At 40.5% G+C, this 18,565-nt stretch overlaps 1 pseudogene across 1 annotated transcript; it reads right to left on the bottom strand.

Annotated features, from left to right (window-relative positions):
* Positions 1-15,552: 15,552 nt before the first annotated feature.
* LOC308263979 (ras-related protein Rab-22A-like) lies at positions 15,553-18,183 on the bottom strand (annotated as a pseudogene). Its single transcript has 4 exons — positions 18,076-18,183; positions 16,895-17,031; positions 16,504-16,555; positions 15,553-16,049 (listed from the first exon to the last, which is right to left on the bottom strand). The product of its transcript is annotated as a ras-related protein Rab-22A-like (transcript).
* Between the last annotated feature and the right edge of the window lie 382 nt (positions 18,184-18,565).

Genomic DNA, 18,565 nt, shown 5'->3' with positions numbered 1-18,565 from the left:
CCATAGAATCAAATATTTTCTTTCCTTTTGAATCTGATTTTGTTTTTATTTTCTTTCTTTCTTTTTTTTTTTTTGGCGGTACTAGGGGTGGAACCCAGAGGCTTTCTACCTCCAGGCTATACTCCCAGACCTTTTTTATATTTTATTTGGAAACAGGGTCTCACTAAGTGGCTGAGAGCCTCACTAAGTAGCTGAGGTTGGCTTCGAACCCGTGCGATCCTCCTGTCTCAGCCTCCCAAGCGCAGGGATTACAAGCGTGCGCCACTACGCCTGGCTCTGATTTTGTTTTTCAAACCAAAGGACAAACCTTCTTTTCTTTATATAGTGAACAAGCCATTTATACTGAATTTACTTGAGAATCCATCCTCTCAACTCGCGGTTGCTGGGCAAACAACCTGCCACCGAGGATACTCCTGCTCCAACGTTTTAAAAAATGTGTAAATTTCTCGTTTATTTTATTTTTTGGCACTGGGGATTAGACACAGGAGCATTCTACCTTTGAGCTACACATGTGCAGCCCTTTTTAATTTTTTATTTTGAAACCCAGTCTTGCTAAGTTGCCGGGGCCAGCCTCAAAACCTGTGTTTCTCCTGTCTCTGCTTCCCTAGTACCAGGATACAGGCATGCACCACCCACCCGGCTTCTTGTTTAAGGAGCATTTTTTTTTCCCTCAAGAAAAGGAAGAAGTTGAACTTGAAGTTAAAATCTGTCACTCTGACGTGGATTTCTCATAAAAGCCGGCAGTCGATGATGGCTCCGATCGCTGTCTGGTGTTGGAGGGTGCTGCTGGCCATTCTGGCCAGAGGATCACAAAGATGCGGCGTCCGGAGCCTGTTCTCCTCCATCCTTCCCCACACGCCACCTTTTATCATCTAGACGTGAAGTGGCTCCCAGCAAGGTCCAACCCCTTGTGCCAGATCTTATTGTTGGCATCAACAGCTTAGAGACTACAGTCCAGGCTCACAACTCTGGAGACTTGTCCATATCCCAGATTTTTACATTTTAATGCACTTTGTTTTTCAAGATTGATTGAAGGAATCCTTTGTTTCCCTCAGATACAACGGAAATGTAGGAACAATGAACCAAGGAAGAAGTTCGTTCTCCAGTGTGATATGTTTTTAATTGATAGCAAACAATATTTGCCTTGCCCCTCAGAAATGGAAATGAGCACTTATAAATATTTATAGAAAAAAAAAAACTCCCTGAAAATGTAGACAATTTGGTTAAAATTTATTGTTCTCGGAGAGCAAAATAAAAATTGATCTTATCAGTGGGCCACTAGGGGGCACTGTGACTCTTCACGTTTTCATGTTCTGTTTGGAAACAAAAGTATTGCTCTGAAAGGTAATTGCTTTCTTTCTTTCTTTTTATTTATTTATTTTTAAAAATTTCACGGAGGTTTCTGTGGAATCCAGAAAATATGATCCAACAAGACAAGTTTGAGAGGTGTGTAGACGTGGACTGTGCTTAAGTGATCAAGAGGTTAACCCTTTTTTTTTTTTTTAAACTGGAAAAGCCAAGTGTTAGCAGCTATTAACAAACGAAAACGGGATGATTTCACTTACTTCCTTTCAGTTCAAGACAGTATTCTGTACTCCCAACTTTTCTTTTTTTTTTTTTTACCCCAGAGTATTTTATTTTACGGTTGCACTTGTGAGCATTGCTTGAGTCAACACATGACATTAACCATTCTTCATAAACAATATACTTATAATATAGTGATTTTGCTTTATTATTTTTTGAAAATGAACTTTTCTGCTGTAATGTAGTCTCACATCATAATGAAGTTCAGAGGGATAGGCCATGCATGGGACAAGCACTTGGTGAGCGTCCCCTAGCTAGTCATTTTAAAGCAGTGTTAATATATAACAATTTTTTCCCCCACAAGTTGACCTGAGCCTTTTGGTAAGTTCTTTAGAATTTGCCTGGAATATCTTCAATAGCATCTTTACTTTTACTGTTTTAAATTCTGTGCCAAAGAAAAAAGTTCTTGTGATGAAGATGAAGATGGTATTTCCCTCCTGAGTGCTGAGCGTGAGCTTAAGTTAGCCAAGGCAGGCAGCACGATGCTTTGCTTTGCGAAAGAGCTTGACTCAACTTGAGTCTTTACTGACAATTTAAAGGATGATTTCCATTAAGGGACACAAGGTCCCAAGAACATTGGGAAGGTAATTGCTGGTTTTAATAGAATTTGTAAATGACTTACCAAATTTTTGTCAGTTGTAGTAGGTTGTGGAGAAAATTCATAGGTCATATGTTTGTTCTGGTCTTATTAAATGCGTCTAAATGAGGAGGGGGCCTTCTAAAGTTTTAAATGACCCCACATTGGGTTCCTTCCTTAATGGAAAGAAAGGCTCTTAATTTCAATTACTAGGTCCACTGGAAGACAACCCACCAAAAGTTGGTTGTCTCAGTGAATTGTTTTTCTACATTTTCTAGCCAAAGCCATCTTTCTCAACAGTTCACCTGCCCGATTTCCTCCCCACTCCCTCTTGTCTTGAATTCAGAGTTTATGTTGATTAATTAGATTATTTAATTCACTCCTTTCATTTCTCTTAACAATTACTCTAACAAATGGGATGCAGACTTCTTTATTTCTAATTGGGTAATATTTTTTCATTTCTAGAATGATACTGTCCTCAAATACCCAAACCTTATAATATAGCATCTGAACATATCTTACTTTGGGCAGGTGTCTTAGTATAAACAGCCTCTGGCTGTGCTCAACTTAAGTTTCATATAGTAGGGGGAAAAGCACATGTATTTTGCTGAGTTCAGTGCCACACACGATTGCTTAAAAAGTAGGTATACGGCGAATGCATCAATCATGGGGTGGAAGTGTATTTTCTTTAGGCGCTTTTCTATACAAAGAAATAGCCTTCACTTTATGATGGTAGCTGGGTTATGAGAGGAAATTGGAGAAAGAGAGGCTGTTCTACATGTAAATTATAACACGATAAAACAGAAATAATGATCTTCCAGTGTAGTGTGAGCATAAAGAACACTAAGGAACAAAAACACCCACAAAACTCATATGCTGGTAACAGGAGAAGGAGAAATTGAAGCTAATAAGTAACTTTTACCCTTAGACCAACAAATCACTTTTCTTCTGTACCATTTGGTCCCTGTGCATGCATTTAATTAATCTTATTATAATTATGAGTATATAATTAATTATACAGAATAATGGGGCTCGTTGTGACAATTCCTTACATGCACTAAGGTACTTTGGTATCTACCGTTCCTATTTCCCTCTTCCCTCCCCTCACCCACCTGCACCATCTTCTTTACTGGTTCCCTCTTCTGTTCATGTATATGTATTTTATTTTTTAATTTATTTTGCAGTACTGGTGATGGAACCTAGGGGCACTCAACCTCTGAGCTACACCCTTTTTAAAATTCTTTATTTAGAAACAGGGTCTCTCTGAATTGCAAAGGGCCTCACTAAGTACCTGAGGCTGTCTTTGAACTGCGATCCTCCTGTCTCAGCCTCCCGGATGCTGGGATGACAAGCGTGCACCACCACGCCCGGCTTGTACATGCATTTTAAAAGAGGTGCTTGCATCTAGGCTACACAATTCGTTGCTTTCTCTCCAGAAACTGTATTGCATCTTTGAATATGTTCTGTTAATGCCTCAGTAAAAAGTTCTTAGAAACACTGTTGCCTGGAGCCAGACTCTGGCTAGTGCACTTTCCCCATACTAAGCCTGCTGACAGGTGGAGGCTGCATTCAGCATCAATTTGATGCAAATTGGGAATAGAAAGAAAGAATGAGGCTGATTCGGCTCCGTGTAAATTCTGCCTGAGGAAAGGGATGGACTTTCTATCCTCACTTGACTGTTTTTGAGTGGCACGCTGTCACTCGTGGAGGGCGTTCATTCCATGAACGGACTCGAAGGCGTTGTACTGACCGAGGCCTTATCAGTATACTACTACTTTCTCTTTATTCTGCTACTATTGAAAATAGATTGTTGGAGTGAAGGGAACTATATTTGCGGAATACAGCGTTTGAGGACCATACGGTTATTATGGATTACTGAACTGGTCCCTTAAATAGAAAATGTTCTGAAACTCTTGAATTTCCTATTTGTTATTAAGTATTTGCATTAGCCAATACCTTCATATTTGATTTATTTTTGGTACTGAGGATTGAACTCGGGGACATTCTAACTCTGAGCTACAATAATAGCTCAGAGAATAAATAATAAAAATAAATTTTAAAAATTGTTTTATTTTGAAAGAGTCTTGCTGAGTTGTTGAGGCTGACCTTGAACCTTTGATCCTCCTGTCTTAGCCTCCCGAGTACTGTATTTCAGGTGTGTGGCACCACTGCCTGGCTCCTTCCTAATTTTTAATAGGAGAAACTCTGTCCCCCTTTTCCCTTCACCTATTATGTGGGCCAGTGTATTTAATCAAATATCTGGCACATATCCTCACAGAATTTTTTATAAAGAAATATTTCCATGAAAATTACAATAAAGAAAATGCTCCCACATATCTTACCAATCTTGTCTGACCCCCCATTCCTTATTATCTTGGCACATACTAATATAGAAAAGTTATGATAATCTCAAAAAACTCTGTGTTTTGCTATAAATATCAAAGTTACAAATAGTTTCCCTTTGACAAACAATGATTGTGACAAATGAGAAGGAATACTCTGTCTAATCAGAATTTTATTTAGTTTTTTGGCTTCCTTTCTGCCTGGTCTTAAAAATACTGCAATGTCTCTGTTTTGGTCAACATGTTCACTGCTGCAACCTAAAACATCTGACCACACAGCTTAGAGGAAGACAACTTTTATTTGCTCACAGTTTTTAGAGAGCTTCGGTCCATGTGAAGGCCGGGTTAGCGGAGCTCGGTGCATGGCGGTGGAAGCAGAGAGAGGTAGAGCTCAAGGCTCTGTTCTCATATCATGGAGGCCGGAAGCAGAGAGTGAGCAGCGGTGAAGAGAACCCTTGTATAATCCCCAACGCCACACACTCTAGAGACCTTTCCTATCAATGGAGCCAACATCGCTACCTTGTTTCTATGAGGGCTGGGGGCATTTTTTTTATACTTTTATTGGTGCATATTAGTTTTACAGTCTCACATCATAATGTAGTAAATAGTGATCGTGACACACGTGCATGTAGCAGTTATGAATTTCTCCCCCACCCCAGGGCCCTCCCCATTCTAGAACATTTTAAATTCAAACCATTACAGTCTCATTATACCTGGCTGCCTACCTTGTCTTTTCTCTATAATTTATCCTGGGCTTAATCGAAGCCAATTATACACGGTTTTCAAGAGTATCTGCACACTAGGGAGTCCCACTTTCTCACCTTTCTTTCTATTTCTTACCAATGGATCTTGCATGGAGAAGCAACGTGCTCACTCTAGTGGTGGGGCGTGAGTGCTCTTAGCCGGTACTTCTCACTGGAGATTCTTTGTTTTCCTGGCAGTGTAAGTCTCCATTGTAGGGGAATTTGTCTCATATTTCAGTGTTTTTGGTATCCCTGACTCCTAGGTAATAAGTGTCAGTGGTATTATTGGTGCTTTCTCCATCTCTGAGATGATGGCCAGGTCCTCATGAATATTAAAACATGCCCTGGGGTGGGGAGAGTAGTGCTCACATTCACTGAGAACCACTAGTCTCCTGTAATTATGACATGGCACCCTCTAATCTTTTATACCCAGCAAAACAAACTTTAGTCATGCGGTCTACTTAGGATCACTGAGACGTCAGAGATGTCAGCTGCAGGAGCCGTATGAAAGATTTTTGCTTTCTTAATTGAGAGAATAGATGCACCCAGTCAGGTCTTTCTTTTGCCGTGACTAGAATGAAACGTTAGGAGCCATTTTGCAACCAGGAGGCAACAACTGGATATGCCAAGAATAGAGGACTAGAAATGGAGAAGGGGCCTGGATCCTGGAAGATCTGCATCACCACTACCCTCTTTATCTCTTTTTATGTGAGGAAAATACAGCCCCCCTCCCCCAGCTTCTGTTCCGTTTTCTATGATAGTTCCTGAAGACACTCAACAGGAAACACAAGAACTTTGGGTTCCTGGGTCTGTATTAACATGATACAAAGATTATTTAAAATGCTTTGGTCAAACTCCTTTTTGCAATGTTCTTTATTTTGCCTGGTGAAAAAAAAAAAAAAAACTTTTGCAAAAATGAGCCCAGTCTCTGGCCGGACATGGTGGCGCACGCTTGTAATCCCCGCGCTTGGGAGGCAGAGACAGGAGGATCGCACAGGTTCGAAGCCAGCCGTGCTGGCTTAGGAGACCCTGTTTCCAAAAATAAAATAGGTCTGGGAGTGTAGTCCGGAGATAGATGGGCTTCCAGGAACCCCAGTACCACCAAAAAAAAAAAAAAAAAAAAAAAAAAAAATGAGCCCAGTCTCTGGACATATTTCAGAAAGTGAACAGTGAAAATAACACTTCCATGTATATATTTAGGAAAAAGTCCCAAATATCTACGGCCCATTGGGGAAATAGCTGTAATACTTTGTCCCCTCCCCATTTTTGATGGTTTTTTTTTTTAAGACTACATTCAAGAAGTTTTTAATAGAGTTTGTTAGAAGAATTGTCTTGTTTTACTCGAATAACAAACTCACCTGAACCCGGTGTCCAGTGCATGATGTGTTAACCTATAGCACACAGAGCCATTGGGTGGGGTTCTTGCTTGAGCATGACCTGTTGTGTTTGCAGCTCACACTTCTGGCTCAGTGCATCTTCTCTCTGAGGGCACAGTGACTTAGGTAATGACTGGATGTGCCCATGGACCGTTCAGCCTCTCACCTCTCAGTCACTTGGTTCCAGACAACTCCACTTCCATTTTATTTTTTCACCCTTTTCACGACCACATGCTGGACTTTGTCAACTTCTTCCTCTGCAATAATGAATTAAGCCAGTCTACAACTTCCTACCTGTCGGGGGCTTTTATCTATTTTTTTAAACTTTGTTTACAAAGACAGGAAAAATTTTTGTCATATTTAAAATTTTTTTTTGTTACTGGAGGTTAAATCAGGTGCATTCTACCTCTGAGCTTTACTCCCAGCCTGATTTTTTTTATTCTTTATTTTGAAAAAGGCTCTCACTAAGTTGCAGAGGGCCTTACAAGTTGCTGAGGCTGGCTGCGAACCTGTGATCCTCTTTCTGTAGCCTCCCAAGTACTGAGATTACAAGCATGCGCCCCCACGTGTGGCTCCCTAGTTTTTACTTTGAAACAAGGTCTTGCTAAGTTGCAGAGGGCCTTGCTAAATTGCTGAGGCTGGCGTCAAACTTGCAATTGTCTTGTCTCCAGCTTCCAAGTACTAGGTTTATAAGCATGCACTAGCATACACAGCTGTTGTGTTATTTCATCTCTGTCTAGAATGAACACTATTGGTCATGACACACTTTTCCTTGGACCTCAAGACATACAAGCCTTCCTTTTGCCTATAGGGTGTTGTTTCTGACTCATCTTTGTGGGCTCCCTTCCCTTAGGGCCCCTCCTGCAGACCTCTCCTGGCATTCTACATTCAATATCATCTATTTCCCTGGCTTAAAATACCAACAACGTATGGATGACCCCCAAGTTGACGATTCCTCCTCAATAATCAGCATTGAGCTCTAAAACAATGGATGCAGCTGCTTCCTCAGTGTTTGCACTGGGCCATCTTACAGGTGTTAGAAAAACAGCACCCCTTGTGAGCTTTTCTTACAAAGGTTTTCATCCTCTATCGCTTCCAACCTCATTAAATGGCACCATCCCATTATTTCGGGAGAAATTTGGAAAGCATTTTGACTCTTCCCTTCCTCTCCCTGTGCTCTATATCTAAAGAGCATCTTATCCCATTTTTCTGCTTTCTAAGTGTTTCTCTGATCTGACACTTTTTATCCCTATCTCTATTTTTCTCATTCATGTTGACTTTTGCCTGCCATCTGGATTAGTGCAAGAGCCGTCTCTCTTATCTCTATGCCTGATCTTTCTCCCAGTCGAGCCAAGTGCACAATGTATTATTTGTCTGTTTCGAGTGTTTCTGTGGCTTTTAGCTGCTGTTATGGTCTAAAGCTTTTAAGCACGGCTTATAAGCTCCAGTCTACCTCCTCTTCTTCCTCCTCCTCCCTTAGCACTTACCCTTTTAAATAGAAGCACTAGATTGTACAAAAGTTCTCTTGATGGTTCTCAGAGTCATATTCTCTTGCTTTTGTAGTTTTGCACATTTCTTTTCTACTTCTCACCTGACTCTTAGCCATCTTCTGGATTTGAGCATAGGTACCACTACCTTTACGAAGTCTTCCTTCTCCCATCCTGCGTCTCAACTGGATGTTGTATCTGCCCGTCTGCGTAATTGTGGACTGGACTGTAGACTCTGTCAGGGCCGCGTCTACAGTGGCGCAGCACTGGAATGTCTGGCATACTCTGTGGTGCTAGATAAATGCAGAACTCGTGACTGAGTGAATCTGTGGATGAATAGGACGACTGCTAATTGATTACATGTCTAGAATGAGTGAATGTTTGGGGCAAAAAATGTTAAGATGTGGGTTCAAGCTGCTTACTGGGTGATGTTGCCGGAAGGAGTATCCAGGGTCTAGAGGCATTTGGGGACTGAGGTGTCTGAATCATTCATGTGAAGGTGTCCAGCGAGCAGCTGAAGGCACAGGACTGGTGCAGAGAGAGGGAAGTAAGTGGGAGATGCTCACTGAAGTCGTCCCCTGCAGTGTGAGAGCTCAGGGAGTAGAAGAAGCAGCTGAGCAGGGCGCTGGGGAGCCCTGGCATCACCGGATGAGTAAACATCAAGGAGCCCATGAGAGCATTAGTGGGAAAGCTGACAAGATGCTGACCCCAGTCTCCTATGAGCAAAGGAGAGAATTCCAGGGATGGAAGATGCAGAACACTGGGTTATTATTTTTTGAATCTCAGCCAATTGAGTTGCAACAAAGGCTGTCACACTACATGTTCCTTGTCACTCATCTTGTGAACATAGCAGTACTGTTGTATTTGTACCTTCAGTCCCAGAACTCACCCTCCCATCTGACCTGATGGGATTTGATGAGGGGATGGTACGGAAATGATGGCACTAGTGTTGATCCACTGGCAAGCTCTAAAATTATCCATGGCCAATTATCCATGACATTTCTACTTGTTGTTTTTCTGTTTGAACATTCCAGAGCTACAAAAACAGATGATGTTATAGTGTGACATAATTATTTCAAGGTAGAAACGCCATAGATATGCAAATATCTTATGTCTCCTTCCCACTTTTTTACTAGCTGGGTACAAGCAGCTGAGTTCTCTTCATGCTGGATGAACTTTCTCAATTATGCTTGGGTTTCAAAAGCACTGGGAAAGTTGCATATGATTAGATATTTCTCACTGGGGAATTTTTTTCTTTTTTTCTTATCAGTTGTTCTTTAATTAATTATTTTTTTAACAATTTTTTTTATTGAACATAAATAGTATACATTTAAATTACATTTGGTGCCCTCTCCCCCCTACCCCCATTTTCCCTTCCCCCTCCCACCAATGGTTGTCCAGGTTAACCATGTCTTATTCATAATTTTACACATGTTCAGGTGTACACCCTCATTATTCAAGATCAGCCTTCCTCCTCTCCTATCTTTTCATTCAAACTTTGCTGGTATTTCCCCTCCATTATCTGGAGTCCCACTGGTATCCTCTGTGTTTCCTACTTTGGGCATATTAGAGGAAACATATGTATCTTCTCCTTCTGTGCTTGGCTGATCTCACTTAACATAATGTTCTCCAGGGCTTTCCATCTTCTTGCAAATGATATAATTTTGTTCTTCTTTATGGCTGAATAGAATTCCATTGTGTGTATTTCCCACAGTTTTGCTATCCATTCATCTGTTGATGGTGATCTGGGTTGGTTCCATATTTTGGATATTACAAATTGTGCTGCTATGAACATCTCACTGGGGAATTTAAAAGTGGGCCAATCCTAATAAACATGTTCTGTCTTATTCTGGAGAATTTAATTCTGAGGAATCTAAAAAAGGTGATTAAAAATAAGTAAATCCCATTGAAGAGTTTTAACTTAAAACTATCAGGGATGTTTTCATCAAAAAGTAAAACTCAGTGGAAGGCAATTCTTACTTATCAGAAAAGACTTAGGCTTTAGCAAGTTGTAGCAGGGTTGCTGTAAATGGCGCTTGTACCAGGGATGCTAGGAATTCCGAGGGAGGAGGGCAGCAAGATCTTTTCCACATCCCTAATTATTCCAAGGTGGTGACTATCTGCCATTCTTCCATACAGAACTTGCGCTAAAACAGGTATGGAGAGAGGTGGGTCTCACATAAGGACACCTGGTTTGGATCTTCACTTCCTAGCTGGGTGCTTTTGAAGATACCTAAATCTTTCTGAGCTTTAGTTTCTTTATTTGAGAATGGAGGACCATAATAACTTCCCTCCTGGGTTGCCCAGAAGGTCAATGAGCTTGCGTATGTGCAGCTAGTTCATGCATGCGAGATTATTATTCTGCTCTGCAGGCGCTACATAAAAGTGTCTGACATCGTTGTACTCTGCTTTCCCTCTGACATTTCTACTTGTTGGTTTTCTGTTTGAATATCCCAGAGCTACAAAAACAGATGATGTTATAGTGTGACATAATTATCTCAAGGTAGAAATGCCATAGATATGCAAATATTTCACGCCTCCTTCCCGCTTTTTCCCTTTTAAATATACGCCAATAGCTTAGGACACATAAACAATCTTTGTGTTTGTCCTTCTTGGAGACACCCTTCCAAGGGTTGCTTGGTGTCCCTGCTTGCCACACAGCTGCAGTTGAGCCTATGTAGTTACCTCCAGAGGACTGTCTTGGCTCCAGAATGTTGGCTAATTGCCTATTTGGACAACTTTTCCTTGGATAATTTCCCTTAGTCTAGCTGCAGGACTCATAAATCTGTGCGCACGGGGACAGATTTTAGAAAATGATATCTGGCCATAGATAATTGCAATTTCAAGACCCTTCAAAGGGTGATAATGACAGACTTTTACTGGACAATGTAAGTTTTCAGACTTTGAAGGTACATGCTGGAATTCGGATTATTCATGCACCAATGCAGAGAATGTGTCACTCATCCATCATCCGTTTGGAAATGTTGAGGTCATGAAGAAGAATGCTCCATACCCCATAAAGTACTTCTCCCGTAGCATAACTCAACTGGGAGGGAACGTTATTAAATATGTAGGTGTTCTACTTTGGTATTCAGTAGAGATACTGAGTACTTAGTACTATATAAAATGAGAGAAAAAGACCCACTTCCTTTAAAGTATGTTTTACTTGTCATAAATGATTTTAAGGCAGATACATGGATAGAATTTGTTGTTTCTTCTTCATCTCTAAATTTTTTTTTTTTTGGTTTCATCAAAGAAATCTGATGAATTGCCCGAGTTGTTATCTCATCTATAAAATCTGTAGGACATAGTTACATCTGCAAAAAATACAATATGCCAAATGTGGGTCAGGAGCTTTCAAAAAAGAGGTGATAGCTATATACTATTCCTTAAAAAAAAAGAAACAAAATATCAAGAGTCATCAGAAAGATTTGGACATGCTTTCTGCAGGATTTCCACATTTCAACAAAATTACTTTACCATGAACAACAGTGGGGTTGGCCATAGCCAAAACACAACGGGGCAATCTGATAAGTAAGCTACAGAATCGTACAGTACAACTTCCATACATAATAATAAATTCACCTCTACCCAAAACTGAGAACATGGCATGACTGAGCCAATGTACTGTCGCCACAACCAGCCTTTCATATTGTTGATCTAACATAAAGCTGAATTCTCTTCCCTGGCTCCTTGGAAAAAGGAATTTTACCCGTACTGTTTGTGGATGTCATTTGTATTCTGATTTAGAGAACCCATCAAGAAGGTTCTAGCATGTGTAGCCTCTTTTGAAATGAGAGACATGATAGAAAAGAACATAATAGCTAAGAAAAAGATAGAACAAAAAATTGATGTGAAGACTCAGAGGGAGTCTGGAAGACCCATAAGTCAGAACCTGGGTCTTATTTTCTCACAGTGACTTTCTGCCGTGGGAGCCCCCAGCTCACAGGCTCATGGGATGGGAGCCTGTGAGGAGGTGCAGAATGTCACCTGTATTGTCATGTGGGCAAAGAAATCGCCCCATGCCGTGACTGTCAGAAGGACACAGTACTTCCCAGAAGAGGGATTACTGCTCTATTAAAGACAGGTTAGGGTGAGTTATGCCAACTGTTGAGTGGTGTTTACTGAATCCTGGGCGATGACAATGGAAGACTTCTCTGTGTTTCAGCTATGAGAAAACAAAAGGGTTGATAAGAAAAGAAAAAAAAAATAAGGAAAATAAGTATCGGCTGGATCCTCAAATGCCAAGGGGCGAAGTCTAAAATAAATAAAAAGCTCCTAAAAAATTCTGGAAGTAACTGCTAGGAAAATTGTGTTAATTTAAGTGAGGTATTTAGGTAATACTATTAATGTTTTGTGGTAAATTGAATAGCAGAGGCAGGACACTCATGGGGTTTGTCTGGCTCTTCACCAGTGATTTTATTTCCTTTTACTCAGTTTTTGAAGGTATGTTATGAATGTACAATCATATTCACCATTCCTAAAATTCCAATGTAATGTCTTTCAAATTATGGGTCTTGATATTCAATATAATCATTAAAGTCTTTTTTTCCCATTGCAGAGTGATGTCTAAAATAGTTTAAATCTTTTTTATTTATTTACTTTGGTGTGTGTGGTACTGGAGATGAACCCAGGAGTACTCTACCAATGAGCTATACCACCAGTCCTTTTTATTTTGAAATATGGTCTCATGAAGTTCCAGAGCCTGGCCTCAAACTACTTGACATCCCCCTGTCTCAGCCTCCCCAGTACTGGGATTACTGGTGTATGCCATAGCACCCTGCTAGTTTAGGTTTTCCTTTTTATGGTTTATTTATTCAGGATATACATGCCGATGTGGTGACACACTTTTGTAATCCCAGCATTTGGGAGGCCCAGACAGAAAATCGCAGTTTGTGGCCAGCCTCAGCTACTTAGTGAGGCTCTCTGCAACTCAGTGAGACCATGTTTCAAAATAAAGAATAAAAAATAGGGCTGGGACTGTAGCTCAGAGGTAGAATGCCCCTGGGTTCCATCCCCAGTACTGAAAAAGAAAAAAACAAGCAAAAGCAAAAAGAATACACAATCTCTCTTGTTTGGAATTGTCAAATCATCTGTAGTAAGTTCACAAAGTAAACTCATTAGTCTACCTTTAAAAGTGGCTTGCACAAAAGAAGGAAAAGCTTTTAGTTTCTTTATTGAATGATGTATTATTTTTTACAGTGTCGGCACTGAGCTATGCAAATAGCTTAGTAGGTTCTTGTGAAACCCTGAAAATTACTATTTATTATTAATGATTTTCTATATCTCACATAATTCATATCATAAATTTATTTTCTGTCACTTATAGAGTCATAGGTGGAAAAATGAAGAGATTCAATGAAGGATCAATTTAGAAGCATAAATTGCAGCAATAAGTAAGGGTAGGTGTGTACTGCTTAAAAATTAAGAATAATAAGTTACTAAAACTTGGGCATAAGGAAATAACTGTAGACTGTTTAATTGCCAGGTTGATGCATCATTTATGTTTGCTGCCACCACCTACTGTGATCTATGAAGATATCATTATAAACAAACCTCTAGTGCATAGTTGGTACATAAACCATACATTTATTATAATTTATAAATAGATATTTTATATTTTATAAATAAATATTTAAATAAATATTATAAATAAATAGATATAAATATTATAAATAAATATAAATATTATAAATAAATAGATGGTATATTAATTATCACTTGGTAGATAATGGTTTAGAGGTTAGTAAGGTTGGTAACTTTATTTTTTTATTTTTAATTTTTTTTTTTTGGTGGTACTGGGGTTCCTGGAAACCCTTCTACCTCTGGGCTACACGTCCCGACCTATTTTTATATTTTTATTTGGAAACAGGGTCTCTTAAGCCAGCGAGGCTGGCTTCAAACCTGCACGATCCTCCTGTCTCCGGCTCCCAAGCGTGGGGATGACAAGCGTGCGCCACCACGCCTGGTCGGTTGGTAACGTTAATGCACTGGGTTATTAAGCTGAAGAGATACTATGGAATGATGGAAAAACTGTCTGATTTTGGAAGTGCCTTCACAAGTACTCAGGTGTGCACCAGTAATTTAAGCAAATTCAAAGGCAGTTTGGCTTCATCTTTAAAACTGAGATGCTGTATGGGTTGTGAAAAGCTGATCAATGTAGAAAACTAGATGTATTCCTAAATACTTATTTTACCAAAACCCAGGGTTTTGAAAACTGGTCATATACCGTTAGACACGCTGCTATCTTTAGTCTGTGCCTGTAGACCGTCTTCTCTATCTGTTACTTATGTTTTACACTGGGGATGGAAATCAGGGGCATTGTACCTCTGAGCTATAACCTCAACCCTTTTTTATTTTTATTGTCCAATGGGTCTCAATAAGTTGCAGAAGGTCTAGTTAAATTGCCCAGGCTGGCCTCAAACCTAGGATTCTCTTATCTCAGCCTACCTTGTACTGGGGTTACAGGCGTGTGGCACTCACTATACCATCATTCAGCTCGAGAGATGAATGACAGTTCATTTGTCATTTCCTTGAACTAACTTCCTTCCTTCCTTCCTTGTGTGAATGAAACTCAGAACTTATTAGCATATTTACATAATTTATTATCATCAAGCAATGCTCTCACAAATATGCACTACAACTCTTTACATATGCTAAGTGACAGGTACTTGTTTTCCCCACCAAAATATGAAGGTTAAGTAAAAAATCAACAGCATTCACACTGTTACCTTCTTTCTTAAGCCTCTGCTAATCAGCATAGAACGTTTATTCCAGGCAGCGCCTGTACCACCACCACACTGATCACGAGAACTCATTTAAAAAGGTGCCAATAACGTGTCTGATGATTTGCACACAACAGGTCAGAGGCCGGGCAGGGGAGCTGGTAGGCGCCGCCCGGTGTTCACTGGCCGCCTGGACCCTAGGTCCACACACTCAACCGAAAGTGCTTTGGAGACGGCAAAGATAAGACCGCCTCCATCCACCCCAGCAACAACCACCGGAGCTTCAGGCGATCACTGCCTCCACGTGCGGTACCTACGCATTTTAAATGACACATCTCCCTCTAACAGCGGGATGGGGAACCAAGGAAACAAGAGTCTCTAGGCTTTCTTCCCTCGAGAACCATCACAGTGCTACTTTTCCCTTTACAAATGTTACATAAATCCTGATTACAAAACTACTCAGCAATTTAATCCCACTGTCCATACGATTAGATGGATGGTCCTTCAGCAAGTCAAAAGCCAAAGATGCAGTCCTTGGCCCACAGGTCTTTGACATAACAGACATCCACAGACCACAATGTCACTGCCCCAGTCTTCAGAGAGAAAACAGAACCGGTCAATGTCTGGGAGTCCTTTTTGCAGGAAGAAGATTCAGGGGTGGCTAAGCGGACCCTGGCAGAAGCCCCAGCTCTCCTGCTAACTCTCGGGACCACCTACTTCATCGAGTCTGAGAGGCTGAGGCCCAGCAGCAGCAGATTCGCTTGTCCCCTCCGGCTGTCTATGGAGCTTGAGGCCCTTACTGCCAGATAGCGGGCTGGTGTCAGTGAACAGAATACTTTGACTTATTTCTATAAAGACTTCAACTATGTTTATTGCATTTTTTCTTTGTGCTGCTCTCTGCAAAAACTGCATGAATGGAGTCAGCGGAGTCCTTAGCTCTCTCTCCACGACTTCTCTGACATCGATGAGGTCGCACTTCCTTCCTGCAATGGCAGCTACGATGTTAAGTGGGCCATGTTGTCGAAGCTCTTTTCCTCAGGTCTTCAGTGTTGAAATGTCTCTTTTGTGATATAAAGGATTAAAGCTGCAGCCGACCCTCAGTAGTACATTGGCGCTAAGGCATGAAATTGTTCTTGTTCTAACTGTATCCCAGATTTAGAGTTTAAGTAGCTCATTTTGGTACTGGACAGTCTTGGTCATAAAAGATGTCCTTACCATAAACAGATGAATGGATTACAAAATTATGGAAAATACACACAATAGAATTCTACTCAGCAGTAAAGAACAAAATTATGTCATTCATAAGAGGATGGAAAGACCTGGAGAACATTAATTGAGATTAGCCAAGCACAGAAAGAGAGGGGCCCTATGTTTTCTCTAATATGCTCAAGCTAGGGAGTATTAGGGATACCGGAAGGACTCCGGATGATGGAGAGGAAACCTCAGCAAAGCTAGAATGGAAGGATAGGAGAGGAAGAAGGCTGAGGTTCATTTATGGAAAAGCTCCATGGGAATATAACATTGTGAACCTGGACACTCATATTGGAAAGGAGGGAAGTGGGGAAGTGGGCCGGGGGACCAAGTACTGTGTGAATATATACCATTGTCAACATGATCCACCTCGTGATGCGAAACTATAGTGACCAATAAAACAAAAAGATGCCCCCACTGTTGAGTTGATGTTGGGATCAAAACTGTCTTCCGCATGGTACTCGATTTGCCTACAACCCAGCCCTAAGTTAGGAGGGAGAGGCTGGGCTTAGCGTGAGCCTCCCCTGGGAGCCCAGCCCAGCCCAGCCCTGCCCTGCCCTAGCCAGCTGGTGGGGTCACTCTTGTCTCTTTCAATTGTCTGTCTATTAAGACACAGACAAGAAAATCCCGCTAATGACTTTGAAAACTGCTTTCTCTCTTTACTCTTCAGAGAGCATGGAAATGTATATCTAGATTGATCACTGTGGCCAGATTAGGCGAATGTGAGTTGTATGTTTTGCTAACACAGAGTCAGTGATAAATAAATTAGCAAAATCCCCTCTTTATATTAGGAAGACTGAGAAACCCACACAAACACAAGGGTAAGCTTTAGTGTCCTTTTATCTAGTAGGTAAAGCAGAAGATTGGGGTTGGTTTCGGTTTTTCTTCCACAGTGTCTTTGGGCAGTTCGGTATCTCATTTCGTACTTGGAAGTGCAGACTTGCTCCTAATTTATGACAGCAACAAAAGCAAGCAGAAATTCGCTCCCGCAGCAATAGTGCTTTTGTGGAGGGTAAAGGGCTTTTTCTAGGGGGTGGCAGGAAGTGAAATGATCTCAAATAATGGTGTTACTCAATGGGAACCTATTCTCCTTAAATTGAAGAACTTTTCTTAGTTTCTAAGGAAGAGCAAACATTAAAAAGAAAAATGAATTCATTTCATTATTTTATGAATTAAAATTTAGTGAATAGCACTTTCTCTCTTAAAATCGTAGCGTGGAGGAGAAACCACACGAGATTAGCACAAACAGAAGACAATTAAAGCCAGAAATTAGACTTTTCAGAAGCTCTGACCAGCTACTGCATGCAGGATTTATTTTGAAGACCTTCTGGTAACCTCAGCTACAATGTTGGCTTCCACAAAAGGCTCAGTGCATCGGGGAAGGAGTCCACATGGTCGCGTATGTCACAACCAGCATTTAAAACTGATTTCCAACTTGGGGCTCACACTTTTGTTCCAAACCTGAAACTTTTGGCATCAGACCTCTGGTTCTTATGGCCAATTTGGATATTTAAGCAAAGAAGCTAATTTAAAAAGTCTCCTGGACAACAAATGACTTAAAAAAATAACATTTTAATGATTTAAATGGAAACAAACCAGAAGTAGCTGGATTAAGTTTCTCTTAAAATATACATGTTTAGTGATTAAGAGGAAAAAGTGGCTGAAAAGTACTGTCTGTTTTTTTTTCCCCTTCAAAACCCCAAATAGTTGAACAATTGAGTAGCTCAAAAGTCTCCAGTTGGGACATTTTGTGGAAAATATTTTTGGCAATGAAAGTACTGCTAATAAAAGAACGAGAGATAAACTCCTCTTTAACAGGGAATTTTTGAAGCATTTGGTTTCTGAAGATTAGTCTCAATGATAATCTTCTGTTATTGAAGATTCTCTAGAAGAAGGTTGATCTGATTCAGGAGCTTTAGAGACAGAAAGAAAAAGAAAAAGATAAATATTTGAAGAAATGTGATGGGAAGTGACTTTTCCTACACGTCACCTGCTGCCATTGTGGCTCCGAAAGCCACATCCTACTTGGAAGCCACTGGAAACCATCTGGAAGGCTGCGCACTCTAGAGTCCACTTGCAGGAAGCCCAATGTCCCCATCTTGTGTTGAACCATCATCTCCAATACCGGCTTTGAGAAATTTATGATCTCCCATCTGCCCTACTTTATTTCTCAGTCTGTCTTCCGCATGATACTCGATTTGCCAAAGGATGTCTAGGGATTTCCATTTTTTTAGCCACCATAGACTTTTCAGGTAAAAAGGAGAAGAAAAGAAGCTTGGGCGTTTCACAAGCATGGGCTTGATTTAGATGGGGAAACATTTAGTTGAAGATGGACGCGGGTGATGGGGAAAGAAATCTAGCAAGAAATTTAAGTTATTACCTAGGCAGAAGTGTGGTTGGGAGGGTTTGAGGAGGCTCAGTAAATAATGTCCTTTTTTTTCTTTTTATTTGTTTATTTTTTTGCAGTACTAGTGGTAGAA

The sequence above is a fragment of the Muscardinus avellanarius genome, assembly GCF_963383645.1.
Source record: "Muscardinus avellanarius genome assembly, chromosome: 6".
NCBI lineage: Eukaryota > Metazoa > Chordata > Mammalia > Rodentia > Gliridae > Muscardinus > Muscardinus avellanarius.
This window is presented reverse-complemented; position numbering and strand designations above follow the sequence as displayed.